The sequence below is a fragment of the Puma concolor genome, chromosome A3, assembly GCF_028749965.1.
Source record: "Puma concolor isolate L17-30 chromosome A3, mPumCon1.1.hap2, whole genome shotgun sequence".
NCBI classification, from domain to species: Eukaryota; Metazoa; Chordata; class Mammalia; order Carnivora; family Felidae; genus Puma; species Puma concolor.
Genome location: NC_141669.1, coordinates 68190805 through 68207585, shown reverse-complemented (window position 1 = coordinate 68207585; position 16781 = coordinate 68190805). Strand labels below are relative to the sequence as shown.

The following is a 16781-nucleotide window of genomic DNA, read 5'->3' as shown; positions in this document are numbered from 1 at the left end:
TTCTCCACATCCTCTCCAGCATCTATAGTCTCCTGATATGTTCATTTTGGCCACTCTGACTGGCGTGAGGTGATATCTGAGTGTGGTTTTGATTTGTATTTCCCTGATGAGGAGTGACGTTGAGCATCTTTTCATGTGCCTGTTGGCCATCTGGATGTCTTCTTTAGAGAAGTGTCTATTCATGTTTTCGGCCCATTTCTTGACTGGGTTATTTGTTTTTCACCTTTACCCATTTTTTAATTGGGTCATTTGTTTTTTGCTATTGAGTTGTATGACTTTTGTATATGTTTTGGATATTAACCCCTTATCACATATATGGCTTGCAAATATTTTTTCTCATTCTGTAGGTTGCCTTTTCACTTTGTTGATGGTTTCTTTTGCTGTGCAGAAGCTTTTTAATTTGATGTAGTCCCACTTCTGTTTTTTATTTTGTTGCTTGTGCTTTAGGTGTCATATCCAAAAAATCATCACCAAGAGTTTTGTCTGTATATTTTCTTCTAGGAGTTTTATGGCTTCAGGTCTTAAACCTAAGTCTTTTTAATCCATTAAAAAAATTTTTTGTTGTTGTTGTTGCTTATTTTTGAGAGAGAGCGTGAGAAAGGGAGGGGCAGAGAGAGGGGACAGAGGATCTAAAGTGGGTTCTGTGCTGACAGCTGCAAGCCTGATATGGGGCTTGAACTCACAAACTGCGAGATCATGACCTGAGTTGAAATCAGATGCTTAACCTACTGAGCCACCCAGGTGCCCCTGGTCTTTAATCCATTTTGAATTAATTTTTGTGAGTCGTGTAAGATATGGGTCCAGTTTCATTCAAGATGAATTACAAAACTGTAATCATCAAGACACTATGGTACTGGCACAAGAACAGACACTCAGATCAATGGAACAAAATATAGAACCCTGAAATGGACCCACAAACATATGGCCATCTAATCTTTGACAAAGCAGCAAAGAATATCCAATGGAATAAAGACAGTCTCTTTAGCAAATGATGTTGACAAAACTGGACAGCAACTTGCAGAAAAAGGAACCTGGACCACTTTCTTAGACCATATGCAAAAATAAACTCAAAATGGATGAAAGACCTAAACATAAGATGGGAAGCCATCAAAATCCTAGAAGAGAAAGCAGGCAAAAACCTCTTTGACCTCGGCTGCAGTAACTTATTACTCAACATGTCTCTGGAGGCAAGGGAAACAAAAGCAAAAATGAACTATTGGGACCTCATCAAGATAAAAAGCTTCTGCACAGTGAAGGAAACATTCAGCAAAACTAAAAGGCAACCAACGGAATGGGAGAAGTGAAAATGACATAGGGTTAGTATCCAAAATCTATAAAGAACTTCTCAAACTCAACACCCAAAAAACAAATAATCCATTGAAGAAATGGGCAAAAGACGTAAATGGACACATTTCTGAAGAAGACATCCAGATGGCTAATGGACATATGAAAAAATGCTCAACATCACTCGTCATTAGGGGCATACAATTCAAAAGCACAATGAGATACCACCTCACATCAGTCAGAATGGGTAACATTAACAACTCAGGCAACAACAGATATTGGCGAGGATGCAGAGAAACAGGATCTCTTTTGCACTGCTGGTGGGAATGCAAACTGGTGCAGCCACTCTAGAAAACAGTATGGAGGTTCCTCAAAAAATTAAGAATATAACTACCCTATGACCCAGCAATTGCACTACTAGGTATATATCCAAGGGATACATATGCACCCCAATGTTTATAGCAGCACTGTTGGCAATAACCAAATTATGGAAAGAGCCCAAATGTCCATTGACAGATGAATGGATGAAGAAGATGTGGTGTGTGTGTGTGTGTGTGTGTGTGTGTGTGTGTGCATTTGTACACACACACACACACACACACACACACACACACAATGGAGTATTACTCGGCAATCAAAAAGAATGAAATCTTGCCATTTGCAACTGCATGGATGGACCTAGAGGTTATTATAGTAAGCGAAATAAATCAGAGAAAGACAAATATGACCTCACTGTTGTGGAATTTAAGATACAAAAGAGATGAACATAAGGGAAGGTAAGCAAAAAGAATATAAAAACAGGGAGGGAGACAAAACATAAGAGACTCTTAAATACAGAGAACAAACTGAGGATTTCTGGAGAGGCTTTGGGTGGAGGTATGGGCTAAATGGGTCAGGGGCATTAAGGAATTCCCTTGTTGGGATGAGCACTGGGTGTTACACATAGGGGATGAATTGCTGGAATCTACTCCTGAAATCATTATTGCACTATATGCTGACTAACTTGGATGTAAGTTAAAAATAAAGAAAAATTGGGAAAAAAAGATATGTGTCCAGTTTCATTCTTTTACATGTGAATATCCAGTGATCCTAGCACCATTTATTGAAGACACTGTCTTTTCTCCACTGAGTATTTTTGGCTTGCCTGTCAAATATTAGTTGACTATGTTTGCTTGGGGTTACTTCTGGGCTCTTGATTCTGTTTCATTGGTGTATTTCTTTTTATGCCAGTAGCATACTGTTTTGATTACTATAGCTTTATAGTACAGCTTGAAATTGGGAGTCTAATGCCTCCTGCTTTGTTCTTCTTTCTCAGGACGTCTTTGGCTATCAGGGGTCTTTTTTCCTTCCATAAAAATTTTAGGAGTAATTTTTTTTTTTTTACTTCTGAAAAACTGCCATTGGACTCATGATGGAGATTGCATTGAATCTATAGATTGCTTTTGATAGCAATGATATTTTAAAAATATTCTTCCAATCCATGGATACAGGATACCTTTCCATTTATTTATGTCTTCTTCGATTTCTTTCATCATTATCTTACAGTTTTTAGCATTCATTGACATCTTTCACCTCCTTAAATTTGTTCCTAAGTATTTTGTTTTTGATGCTATTGTAAATGGATTGATTTCTTTATTTCTTCTTCAGAAATTTTGTTGTTAGTGTGTAGAAATACTAGTGATTTTTGTATGTTAATTTTGTATCCTGAAACATGACTGAATTCATTGATTAGATCTAACAATTTTGGGGTTGAGTCTTTAGGATTTTCTTTTTTTTTTTTAGTGTTTATTTACTTTTGAAAGCATGGGCATGAGTGGGGGGAAGGGCAACGAGAGAGGGAAAGAGAGAATCCCAAGCAGGCTCCTTGCTGTCAGTATAGATCCCAACACAGGACTTGGTTGCATGAACTCTGAGATCATGACCTGAGGGTCATGAAATCAAATGTTGGATGCTTAACCAACTAAGCCACCCAGAAAACCCTAGGAATTTCCTATATATAAAATCATGCCATCTGCAAATAGAGACATTTTTACTTCTTTTCCAGTTCTCGTACTTTTTATTTCTTTTTCATCTCTTCTTCCCCCCTCCCCCCACCCCCGCCAATGCCCTAGCTAGTACTTGTAGCACTGTGTTGAATAGGAGAGGTGAGAGTCTATGCCTTTGTTTTTTTCCTGATATTAGAGCAAAAACTTTCATCCTTTTCAACATTGAGTATGATGTTAGCTGTGGGCTTGTCATATATGACCTTTATTATGTTGAAATATATTCCTTCTGTGCCTCATTAAGTAAGAGTTTTATCATGAATGGATGTTGACCATGTAAATTTTTTTTCATGAACTACATTTATTTATCACTGTTACCCTTTATGTATGTATCAATCTTTTCCTTAATGTGTCCAGATTTTAATTAATAGAAAGGCCTCCCCACACTAAGTTAATAAGGAATTTCTCTTATGTTCTTATAGTTTTTTATGATTTCATTATCTAAGATTTAAATCTTCTTTGGAATTTACATGGTGTACATTGTGAAGCATTAATCCAACTTCATTTTATTAAAAATATCTCTCCAGTTTTTAGAGACAGTGTTTGAGTTGTTGGTCTTTTCCTCAGTGATTTCAGGTACCAGGTTTATCCTACACCGAATTCTGTATGTAGTGGGGTTTATTTCTATATTTCCTGTTGCAATCTATTGATCTGTTTATTATTGTGTCAAGACCACACTTTTAATTATTGCAGCTTTATGTTAATTTATAATGAGTATTAGGAATACATCCCTCATTTTGCCTCTTTTTGGAGTTTCCTTCAAATTGTTGCTTTTTAAAAAAATTTTTTTTAATGTTTATTTATTTTTGACAGAGAGAGCATGAGCAGGGGAGGGGCAGAGAGAGAGGGAGACACAGAATCTGAAGCAGGCTCCAGGCTCTGAGCTGTCAGCTCAGAGCCTGACACGGGGCTCGAACTCACACTCACAAACTGCGAGATCGTGACCTGAGCCGATGTCGGACGCGCAACCGACTGAGCCACCCAGGCGCCCCCAAATTGTTGTTTTTTAATGGACTTTAGAATTTGTGTCTCTCCCACCCTTCATCGATTTTTGGCCTTGTTTATTGTAATTAGAGTAACTTTTAAAATTTGGGTAAGAGGAATTGATCACTTTGAGTTTGAGACTTCCTATCTAAGAACTGGTCATGCCATTCTTTTTCTACACATCTTTGTGGCCTTCAGGAGTGCTTTAAAATTGTATTTATAAATCTTACATATTTCTAAAGTTATTTTTCTTAGGTATTTCATCCTTAACCATTGCTATTGTCAATGGAGCCTTCCTCCATTCCTTCTTTATTTTTTCCCCTCCATTTCCGCTTCTAATTTGTTACAATTGTTCATCTGAAATCTACTGATATCTCTGTAGTAATTTTATATAATGCTACCTTATTAATTTTTCTGGTTGATAGTACTTTATTAGTTGAATATCTCTGGTTTCCCACAATAGTAACAAATGGTGATACTTTTATTTCCTCCTCTAAATTGCAGTACCTCTATTTACTTTCTCTTATTGTGTTGTCTAACATCCAGTACTGTTAAGCAATCATGGTGACATGTGAATGTCCTTTATTCCTAACTCAGGTGGGAATACCTTTACTGTTTGCCCCAGTAAGCATGGTGGTCACTTTGGGGCCATGGTATATTTGATCAAGTTAAGATACCCATTTATTTCTACTTAAGTTCAACCATATTTCTAAGTAGTAGTAAAGCCACAGGAATGTATATCTGCACCCTCTCTAGCATGATAGGATCAAAGCTTTAAAAGGAAACTTAAAGACTTTCTAGTACACCTCCCTCCCATAATGAGTAATAAATTCCAACCACAGGGAGATTATACTTCCTCCCAGAAGTCCCAAAATTAGATTGGAAAATAAGCTGGAACTAAAAATCACTGTCTCTTAGGTCTCACACCAGTGTTTTTTTGGGGATACGCAACTTACATTGAAAATTTCTCATATGACTATTTTTTTCTTCCATTGTGCTTTCTCCTTTAAGATTTTTCCATTTTATCCTTCTCTTTCCATCACATTTCTGAGACTTCACATGTGTTGCTTGGCTGTGCCTGCTTTCCCCAGCCTGCCATTGCTGAGGAGCCAAGTTTATCAAAGATTTCTAGACAGTGACATAATCCCTTCCCCACCCAAAAAGACCTCTGTTATTTGGTCTTCCTGGACAAAGTGCATTGTCTTCCAAATGCTGCTGGTTACTTTGGGATAGAAAGATGATTGGAGCCACCTGAACACCTAAAAATAGGCTTTAGCTGTGATGGTGCCTTAACAAAGTGATTTGAACCAACAGTAGATATGTCACAAATGCCATTGTATCTTAAAGACATTTGGTGATGATAGTCAGATCTCAAAAGAAATTAGGTCATAATATGTTGGTAATCATTAAAGGAAAAATAATTGTGTATTAGTACTGTATTTCTGATTTTGCACTTATCCTTTGTTGTAACTTTCATTAATTTTTAAAAATCAGTAAAGTGTTTTATATACTAAAAAGTTTTGTATACAAATGAGAAAAATCTAAGCCATTGGCAAATTGTTTTGAATAATAATTTTCTACTGTAAAACAAAACATAATATTTCTACCCATATACAGTTATGAAACTGTGAAGTCAGATTGGGTTTGAATCCTGGCTTTACTACTGCCTGGCTGAGTGACTAGACCCAAGTATCTCAACTAAGTCTCATTTTCCTCATTTGCAAAAGGGGGCAGGAATACCTTCAAGAGTTGTATGGGAATTAAGAGAATAATGCACCTAAAGTGCTTAGCACAGTGGTACCATGATGTAGGGACTTAATAGATGAAAGCTACTATTAGTGCAATCTTTTGTTAAGGGCTGTAACAAAACCTGTTGTTGTTGTTTGTGTGTGTTGTTGTTGTTCTTTTAACTCAGATGAATTTAGAGATTAAGGAGCAAATATCACAGTTTGGACACAACTTGGATCTATGATTTCAAAACCGCTCATTCATCCACATGTACTCCTTTCTGACACTTAGAATTAAGGTATTTGCAAGGGTTTGACTGAAACCTCTGCCTGGGCTCTTTTTTCTTAGGAATTATTTGGGTAGCTGTGCCAATTAACAGTTACCTAAAACCTCAAGTCTAAAAATAGGTTATTAACTTTTTAATGAGGTTTTCATTAGCCAATTACCATTTGTTGGCCATCTGATAAATAGAATAAAAAAGCACAAAAGACTAATATGATTCACTCTACACACTTCGAACTGTAAATGACTTGGACACCTTTTATTTATACGTTCATTACATAATTTAGGAGTGTCTATTTTGTGTTAGACATAAAATATGTATCCCTAGGGATACAAAGTTGAAAAGACAAATCCTTACTCTGAAGAAGCTTATAGTCTAGTATGGTGCTTACAAAGGAATTTAAAAGCCACTTCTTATAATAATGTAAGCCTTCCCTGATAGTCCTTAGCCTCAGCTGGGGGACTTACTCCTCTTATGTGGTCCCATAGCATTCTATGCTTGTATGTATTTTAGCATTTCTCACACTGTAAATTGTCTCCTGTGCTGGACTCTAGGCTACATGAGGACAGGACTGTGTCTTATTCATCACACAAGAAAGAGATAACTAAAACATGATCTTGGCCCTTAAATAACTCAAAATTGAGTAACAGACTGATAAAATCAGCTAACATATATAAAGATAAAACCAACTTACAGTATAAGCTTGAATGAATTCAATACTACAGACTGTATGCTGCAGGAGGTGGGGGGGGTTGTGATATTATTTGGAAGAGATGGCATTTGAATTGAATCAGAAAGAAGGGTAGGATTTCCATAGGTAAGGAGATGGGGAAGAAAATCCAAGATGAGGGAAAGGCATAGAAGCAGGATAGTACATGGGCTGTTTGAGGTATAGCAGAGTCCCATGTGAGTGGGCTCCAGCAAGGTTATTGGATGGGGGCTTCATGGTAACTGACCTTGAATGCACTAATGGGGTGTTGAGACTCTGTTCTGCAGGTATTGGTGTGCTGACAATGATAAATGGGCAAAAAGGATTTGGTCACTTTGTCAACAGTGTGAATGTTGGAAAAAGAAAAATCAGATTTAGGAGGGGCAGTCTGGAGATTTCCAGTAATGTAGATAAGAGATGTTGCAGTGAAACAGGGAAAGAAGAGAGCAGTTCTGAAAACATTGTGCAAATGGACATGTCAGACCCTGATCTGGCATAAGGGCTAGAGATTCCGGTTTCAGAGTCCTTTTCTCAAAGGTGATGGCAGAAGCTATGACAGTGGCTAGGGTCAGTTAGGAAAAGTACAGAGAAAGCAAGCCAGGCACTGAACTTTGTGGAAAACTTGTTTTTAAGGAGTAGGTAAAGCTTCAGATTTAGATGAAATTGTTTCAAATTTGTTATTAAAAAGCTGAGGAAGGGGCATCTGGCTGGCTCATTGGGTTGAGTGTCCAGCGTTTGGTGTCAGCTCAGGTCATGATCTTATGGCTTGTGGGACTGAGTCCCACATTGGCTCTGTTCTGCCAGTGCAGAGCCTGCTTGGGATTCTCTCTCTCTGTCTCTGCCCCTCCCCTGTTTGTGTGCTCTCTCTCTCTCTCTCTCTCTGTCTAAATAAATAAACTAAAAAAAAAAAAAGGGAAAACTGTATGTTTGGAATCAAATGGTTTGCCTACAATTTAGAGCAAGGCCCCCTGGAATCCAGGTGCCCCAACTTGTAATTCAGTGCAGTATTAGTTTGATGCTCTGGATTCCGGTTGAATACTAAATTCAAAAATCCCACCACACACCTTTCCCATCCCTACCGATCTTGGTAAGACAGACTAAAGTTGAATTTTGGACTCCTTTATGTGAATCAAAGTTTCCTATATGTCTTATACTTCTAGCTAATAACAGCAAAGAGAAAATTTTGCCATTGGAAAACATAGGGCAAGCTGTCCATATGGGTGCCATTTAAAACTATAATGTGTGCTATGAATTTGATAGTAAGAACTGTAAAAAGCCTAATTAAATCTACTTTATGCTTCAAAAGCACTGAGTTAATTTTGTGTATTATTAAATGTTTTCATACCTTTATGTAAAAAAGAAACCTGCTACATCTTCAACACTGAATTTTCATTATCCCCAAATATCCTTGCTATATACAGAAATGGAAAGATTTTGCTCAAAAACCAAACCAAATTTTTCTTTATATTTTTAACAGAAGATTTTGTTGTTATTAATGGCAGTCTTCTATGGTATATGCCAAAGGTGTGGCTGTGAAATTGTTTTTAACCCTTAATTATCAAATGAAATATTTATACCTCAATTAGGGAAGCCTGGAAAGAAAGGATATGAAACTTTGATAAAAACCATCTTAATAAGCAAGTACATAATAGGGCCCATCTTCAGAATAGCATCATCCTTGCTGAACAATAGAACTAAATTATACATGGATTTTATTTATTTGGCTGGAAGAGCTTAGCTTTGAAAATGAAAGCTTGACTTCATCTTTACCAATTTGGATGCCTTTGATTTCCTTTTGTTGTCTGATTGCTAATGCTAGCACTTCCAACACTATGTTAAACAACAGCGGTGAGAGTGGACACCCCTGTCGTGTTCCTGATCTCAGGGAGAAAGCTCTCAGTTTTTCCCATTGAGGATGATGTTAGCTGTGGGCTTTTCATAAATGGCTTTTATGATGTTTAAGTATGTTCCTTCTATCCCGATTTTCTCGAGGGTTTTTATTAAGAAAGGATGCTGAATTTTGTCAAATGCTTTTTCTGCATCGATTGACAGGATCATATGTTTCTTATCTTTTCTTTTATTAATGTGGTGTATCACGTTGATTGATTTGCGAATGTTGAACCAGCCCTGCATCCCAGGAATGAATCCCACTTGATCATGGTGAATAATTCTTTTTATAAGCTGTTGAATTCAATTTGCTAGTATCTTATTGAGAATTTTTGCACCCATATTCATCAAGGATATTGGCCTGTAGTTCTCTTTTTTTACTGGGTCTCTGGTTTAGGAATCCAAGTAATACTGGCTTCATAGAATGAGTCTGGAAGTTTTTCTTCCTTTTCTATTTTTTGGAATAGCTTGAGAAGGATAGGTATTATCTCTGCTTTAAATGTCTGGTAGAATTCCCCAGGGAAGCCATCTGGTCCTGGACTCTTATTTGTTGGGAGATTTTTGATAACTGATTCAGGGGAAGGAAAAAGAAAAAGAGGTTAGAGTGGGAGAGAGCCAAAGCATAAGAGACTCTTAAAAGCTGAGAACAAACTGAGGGTTGATGGGGGTGGGAGGGAGGGGAGGGTAGGTGATGGGCATTGAAGAGGGCATCTTTTGGGATGAGCACTGGGTGTTGTATGGAAACCAATTTGACAATAAATTTCATATATTAAAAAAAAAAAGAAAATGAACTATCACCTCATAAGAAAAAACAAAGGACCCAAGTAAACAAAATCACAAATGAAAGAGGAGAAATAACCAACAGCAGAAATATTAACAATTTTAAGAGAGTATTATTAAAAAATTATATGCCAACAAATTGGACAACCTAGAAGAAATGGATAAATTTGTAGAAACATATAACCTACCAAAACTGAATCAGGAAGAAATAGAAAATTTGAAGAGACTGATTACCAGCTATGAAATTGAATCACTAATCAAAAATTCCCCCAAAACAGAAGTCCAGGATAAGATGGATTCACAGGCAAATTCTACCAAATATTTAAAGAAAAGTTAATACATATCCTTCCCAAACTATTACAAAAAGTGCCAGAGGAAGAAAATTTCCAAATTCATTCTTTGAGATCAGTATCGCCCTGATATAAAAACCAGATAAAGACACCACAAAAAAAAGAGAACTATAGGCCACTATCCCTGATGAACATAGATGAAGAAATTCTCAACAAAGTACTAGTAAACACAAACTAACACATTTAAAAAATCATTCACCATGATCAAGTGGGATTTATTCCCAGGATACAAGAGTGGTTCAACATTCTCAAATAAGTGTGATACATCTCATCAATAAGAGAAAGGATAAAAAAACATATGATCATTTCACTAGATGGAGGAAAATCATTTGACAACAAAGTACAACATCCACTTATGATAAAAACCCTCAACAAAGTAGGTCTAGAGGAAACATACCTCAACATAATAAAGGCCTTATATGAAAAACCCACAGTGAACATCATACTCAATGGGGGAAAGTTGAGAACTTTTCCCCTAAGCTCAGTAACAAGACAAGGATGTCTACTTTCACCACTTTTATTCAACACAGTGCTGGAAGTCCTAGCTACAGCAATCAAGCAACAAAAAGAAAAGGCATCCAAACTGGCATGGAAGAAGTAAAACTTTTACTCTTTGCAGATGACATGATACTATAAATAGAAAACCATGAAGATCTCACCAAGAAACTACTAGAACTGACAAAAGAATTCAGTAAAATCACAGGATACAAAAATCAATGTACAGAAATCTGCATTCCTATACACTAATAATGAAGCAGCAGAACGTGGAATTAAGAAAACAATCCCATTTAAAATTCCACCAAAACCAATAAAATATCTAAGAAGAAACTTAACCAAAGAGATGAAAGACCTGTACTCTGAAAACTATAAAACACTGATGAAAGAAATTGAAGATGACACAAAGAAATGACACATGCTCATGGATTGGAAGAATGGTGTTAAAATGTCTATACTACCCAAAGCATTACACAGATTTAATGCAATCTCTACCAAAATAACATTTTTCACAGAACTGGAACAAATAATCCTAAAATTTGTATGGAACCACAAAAGACTCTGAATAGCCAAAGCAATCTTAAAAAAGAAAAAACTGGAGGTAACACAATTCCATAGTTAAAGTCATATTACAAAGCAGTAATATTTTATTTTATTTTATTTTATTTTTTATTTATTTTTTTTTTTAAATTTTTTTTTTTCAAAGTTTATTTATTTTTGGGACAGAGAGAGACAGAGCATGAACGGGGGAGGGGCAGAGAGAGAGGGAGACACAGAATCGGAAACAGGCTCCAGGCTCTGAGCCATCAGCCCAGAGCCCGACGCGGGGCTCGAACTCACGGACCGCGAGATCGTGACCTGGTTGAAGTCGGACGCTTAACCGACTGCGCCACCCAGGCGCCCCAAAGCAGTAATATTTTTAAAAGTATGGTACTGGCATAAAAATAGACATATATATCAATGGAACAGAATAGAAAACTCAAAAATAAACCCATAATTATGTGGTCAATTAATCCTTGATAAAGGAAGAAAGAGTAAACAATGGGAAAAAGACACTCTTCAACAATTGGTATTGGGAAAACTGGACAGCTATGTTCAGAGAATGAAACTGGACCACTTTCTTATACCATACACAAAAATAAACTCAAAATGGATGAAAGACCTAAATGTAAGACAAGAAGCCATCAAAGTCCTTGAAGAGAGAGCACAGGCAGTAATTAATGTCTCCGACACTGGCTGTAGCAACATCTTTCTAGATATGTCTCCTGAGGCAAGGGAAATAAAAGCAAAAGCAAAAACAAAACAAAACAAAACTATTGGGATACTATCGAAGTAGAAAGCTTCTTCTGCACAGTGAAAGAAACAACAAAACTAGAAGGCAGCCTATTGAATGGGAGAAGATATTTGCAAATGACAAATCTGATAAAGGGTTAGTATCTAAATACAGAAAAAAATTATATAACTCAGTATCCAAAAAATAATCCAATTTAAAATGGGCAGAAGACATGAACAGACATTTCTCCAAAGAAGACATACAGATGGTCAACAGACATGTGAAAAGATGTGCAACATCACTCATCATCAGGAAAATGCAAATGAAACTACGAGATACCACCTCACACCTGTCAGAATGGCTAAAATCAAAAACACAAGAAACAACAGGATGTGTTGAGAAGGATGTGGAGAAAAAGGAACCTTCTTGCACTGTTGGTGAGAATGCAAACTAGCGCAGCCACTGGGGAAAATAGTATGGAAATTCCTCAAAAAGTTAAAACAGACTAGGGCACCTGGGTGGCTCAGTTGGGTAAGCATCTGCCTTTGGCTCAGGTCATGATCCCATTGTTTGTGAATTCAAGCCCCACATCCTCCTCTCTGCTGTTAGCATGGAGCCTGCTTCAGATCCTCTGTCCACCTCCCCATCTCTCTGCCCCTCCTATGCATGCTTTCTCTCTCTCTCTTTCTCAAAAATAAACATAAAAAAAATGTTAAAACACAACTATCCTATGATCCAGTAATTAGACTGCTGGGTATTTACCTCAAAAATATAAAAATACTAATTCTAAGGGATATGTGCACCCCTATGTTTATTGCAGCATTATTTACAATAGCCAAATTATGGAAGCAGCCCAAATGTCCTTCAACTGATGAATGGATAAAGAAGATGTAGTACATATATACAATAGAATATTATTCAGCATAAAAAGAGTGAATCTTACCATTTGCAATGACATGGATGGAGCTGGAGAGTATTTATTAGCAAAATAAGTCAGAGACAAATACCATATGATTTTATTCATATGTGGAATTTAAAACACAAAATAAACACGTAAAGGAAAAAAAAAGACAAACCAAGAAACAGACTCTTAACTCTAGAGAACCAGAGGGGTTATATGATTACCAGTGGGGAGGTAGGTTGGAGGGGGGTAAAATAGGTGATGGGGATTAAAGAGTACACTTATGATGGAGAAAAGAAAATTGTCACAATCCATGATAAATGAACTATTTACAACTGAAAAAGTCTGATAAAGGTCAGTTGACAAAATGAGCAGGAACAATAAAAATACTAAAAGTTGATGGCCCATACCCAGATAATTGAACATTTTTTTCTTAGAAAATGGGATTTAGCCATTTGAATATAACACAGTAAATGATCCTATTAGAATTCTCACATATGGACTCATGACCCACTCAGAAGGATCTGAAATATACTTTTGAATTGACTAATCATTTTCTAGCAGAGTTTCCAGAAAATGATGAAGTTTTTTTTTGTTGGTGGTGGTTTTGTTTTATTTTCCTTTGTTTATTTTTTATTTCTTTTTTTTGTTTTTCTCAAGTATATTTTATTAAAATAATATACACATACAAAAGTGTGTTTCATAGGTATACAACTCAATGATGTTTCAAAAATTGAGTACACTCAATCAAGACACAGAACATGACCAGTCCTTTAGAATCCACCATCATAGTCCCTTCCAGTCAGTAGGTACTCACACCCCCGCCCCCTACTCCCAAACTGTTGGGAGATAATTATCATGGGTTCTGATGTTTCTGCACTCTTGGAAGCAGAAACACTGCCTTTGTTCAGAGTATCTTTTTTTTTTTTTTTCCAATAATTGAAGTTTATTGTCAAATTGGTTTCCATACAACACCCAGTGCTCATCCCAAAAGGTGCCCTCCTCAATACCCATCACCCACCCTCTCCTCCCTCCCACCCCCCATCAACCCTCAGTTCTCAGTTTTTAAGAGTCTCTTATGCTTTGGCTCTCTTCCACTCTAAACTCTTTTTTTTTCCTTCCCCTCCCCCATGGGTTTCTGTTAAGTTTCTCAGGATCCACATAAGAGTGAAACCATATGGTATCTGTCTTTCTCTGTATGGCTTATTTCACTTAGCATCACACTCTCCAGTTCCATCCATGTTGTTACAAAGGGCCATATTTCATTCTTTCTCGTTGCCACGTAGTACTTCATTGTGTATATAAACCACAATTTTTTTATCCATTCATCGGTTGATGGACATTTAGGCTCTTTCCATAATTTGGCTATTGTTGAGAGTGCTGCTATAAACATTGGGGTACAAGTGCCCCTATGCATCAGTACTCCTGTATCCCTTGGGTAAATTCCTAGCAGTGCTACTGCTGGGTCATAGGGTAGGTCTATTTTTAATTTTCTGAGGAACCTCCACACTGTTTTCCAGAGTGGCTGCACCAGTTTGCATTCCCACCAACAGTGCAAGAGGGTTCCCGTTTCTCCACATCCTCTCCAGCATCTATAGTCTCCTGATTTGTTCATTTTGGCCACTCTGTTCAGAGTATCTTTTTAAGGATATCTGAGAACAGCCTTGGAAGACAGAAATAGTGTTTCCCTCCAGAGCAAAGGGCAGGTTTGCTTACAGCCTTGAAAAAATAGAGATTGTCTCCTATGGAACAAAGTACAGGTTTACTTGCTATTCTATGTAGTAAAGATAATGTTGGCCTTCAAAGCAAAGGGCGTACATGCTTAATTCCCATTATAAAGGATTCACTTTCCCTAAGCCCAGAGTTCCTCTCCTCTGCAGCCCACTGTGTGGGCAGGGGTCACTTGGCTTTCTTCATGCTGCAGAATAAGAATTAGGGCTCAAGCAACTGGTGCAAGCACTGAAGCTGGCTATTGAATTGTAACGTCCTTTGTCTCTGACTCAGCATCCATTAACTAAGCAGGCTAACATGCTAAGTTTGTAAGTAGGGTAAAATACCAGAATCTTCACTGTTCTTCATAGTGATTACTATGCTGACTTCTTTCACCATAGATTAGGTTTACTTGTTGTTAAACTTCAACTATAAATGGAATTATATAGCACATACTCTTGAGTCTGGCTTCTTTTATCCAACATCACGTTTGTGAGATCCATTCATGTTATTACATGTAGGCACAGTTCTTTATTTCTCACAGTATTCCATGGTGTGAATATTTAAACTGTGTTTATTTTTTCTGCCAGTGATGAACATTGGGGCAGTTCCCAGTGTTAGCTATTAGGATTGTGCTGTTATAAACACTTCTTTGGACGTCTTTGTGAATACATGTATGCATTTCTGTTGGGTATATTCCCAGAACTGGATCAGAGGGTGTGCATAGATACTGCCAAACAATTGTCTAAAATTTTTGTATCAGGCTACTCTTCCACCATTGTGGTTTCTCTGTGTACTTTTCCACACTTGTTATTTTCCATCTTTTTAGTTTATCTGTTTTTTTTTCAGACTGACATGCTTTCATTTTGCCATAACATGTACAAATAAATAGGCCAATGGTACCCTTCCAGTTTTACAGAGCAATCTCACAAGTATTTTTGCTGTTTAGGAAAAGCGATCTATCATTTGCTAGGTTGTTACCAGGGTAAATTGTCAAGATAATCAGGGCCACAAATTTTTTGTAGGTAATTTTCCCATGAAGACGACAATCTCTGAAGTCTTCAGCCTCTGACGAGACCAAGTTATTCAAATTGTATTTCTAAAGATACAGTTTTAACAGAAACAAGGTGAAAACTGTTGTGGATATTCACAGAATTCTCCATATTATACAGGAAATAGATATATATTCTTCCAAGCGTTCCCTCAATTGAAAGCAAAACAAATCTATATGACTGAATCTTCCCAGTAAGCAGAAGCAGAGAAAGTAACAGGATTTTACTAAATATGAGTGAAATTAAGGGCACAGTAGTTAATCTTTCACATATATAAGGTCACATGAAAACAAGAGAGAAAACACCCAACATGGCATTGTTTTTCTTTAAAAAGCCCTTGGGTAGGTAACAGAGCTAACACTTCAGCCACCTGCAATTCTCCTATCCCAGTCCTGAGAAAAGTAGCCCTTCTGTCACCACTCACAGAGCAAGAATCCCTTCCTTGCAGGTTCTCAGTCAACCCAGTCTTAATTCTAGGCCCTGCATTTCATTGGCAGTTTCTGCTGCTGGCCTTTAGTTCAGTTTTCCCTGCATGGGGCACCCATCACAACCTCTTTGGTTCTTTCATCCACTTTGAACAGGAAACACCTTTCTTTCCATCTAGACTGGTCTTCCCTTAAACCCTATAGGCATTGCTAAGGGAAGGAGGGGCTGGAAGCGTGCAGAGGGGCAGTAAGAGCTGTGGTAGTCTTCTTGACAGGACTCCAGTTCTGTCTCTGGAGAAGAAAAGAGAGCTAGATTAAACTAAAGAGCCTGCTTTTGCAGATGTGTCTGGGCTGACACTTTTTTTTTTAATGTTTTTGTTGAGGGTGAGGCTACCACTTTTAAAAAGAGGTAGGAGAGATATGAGAGAAAGAGACAAAGAGAAGGAAATGAGAAAGAGAAGACAAAGCGTACACTCACCGTGGCAACTGTGACACTTAATCATGTTGAAGGTGAAGAATGGAGGCAACTTACAGTCCCTAGATTTTATATGAATTCCCTGGGTGAGTCTGAGAAAGCCTGGTACTTTATCACCAAGGACATTATCATTATCCTCGTTATGTGAATAGGGTCTAACTCATCACCTCAACCACTTTCCTGACAGCCTGTAGGTTTCCTGAGTGGTGGTTGTGGTGGTAAGGAATTGGGGTTTTGTAGGGGAGGAATAGAAAGGTCTTTCATGGGCTGGCAGGAAACGTGGACCCACCACCAGTTCTGGAGATCAGTGTTTATCTAAAATCAGAAAGTGGAGCTGACAATGGTCTGGAAAATGTCCATCCAGCAGGCAACAGCCTGAGGGGATGGGTACAGGCAGCAGTCG

The 16781-nt window shown here is 37.5% G+C and overlaps 1 protein-coding gene across 2 annotated transcripts in view; it reads left to right on the top strand.

The window, feature by feature from the left end:
• The window catches only part of ACYP2 (acylphosphatase 2), a 293604-nt gene that overhangs the window by 221846 nt on the left and 54977 nt on the right, over positions 1–16781 (top strand). The window lies entirely within an intron of this gene.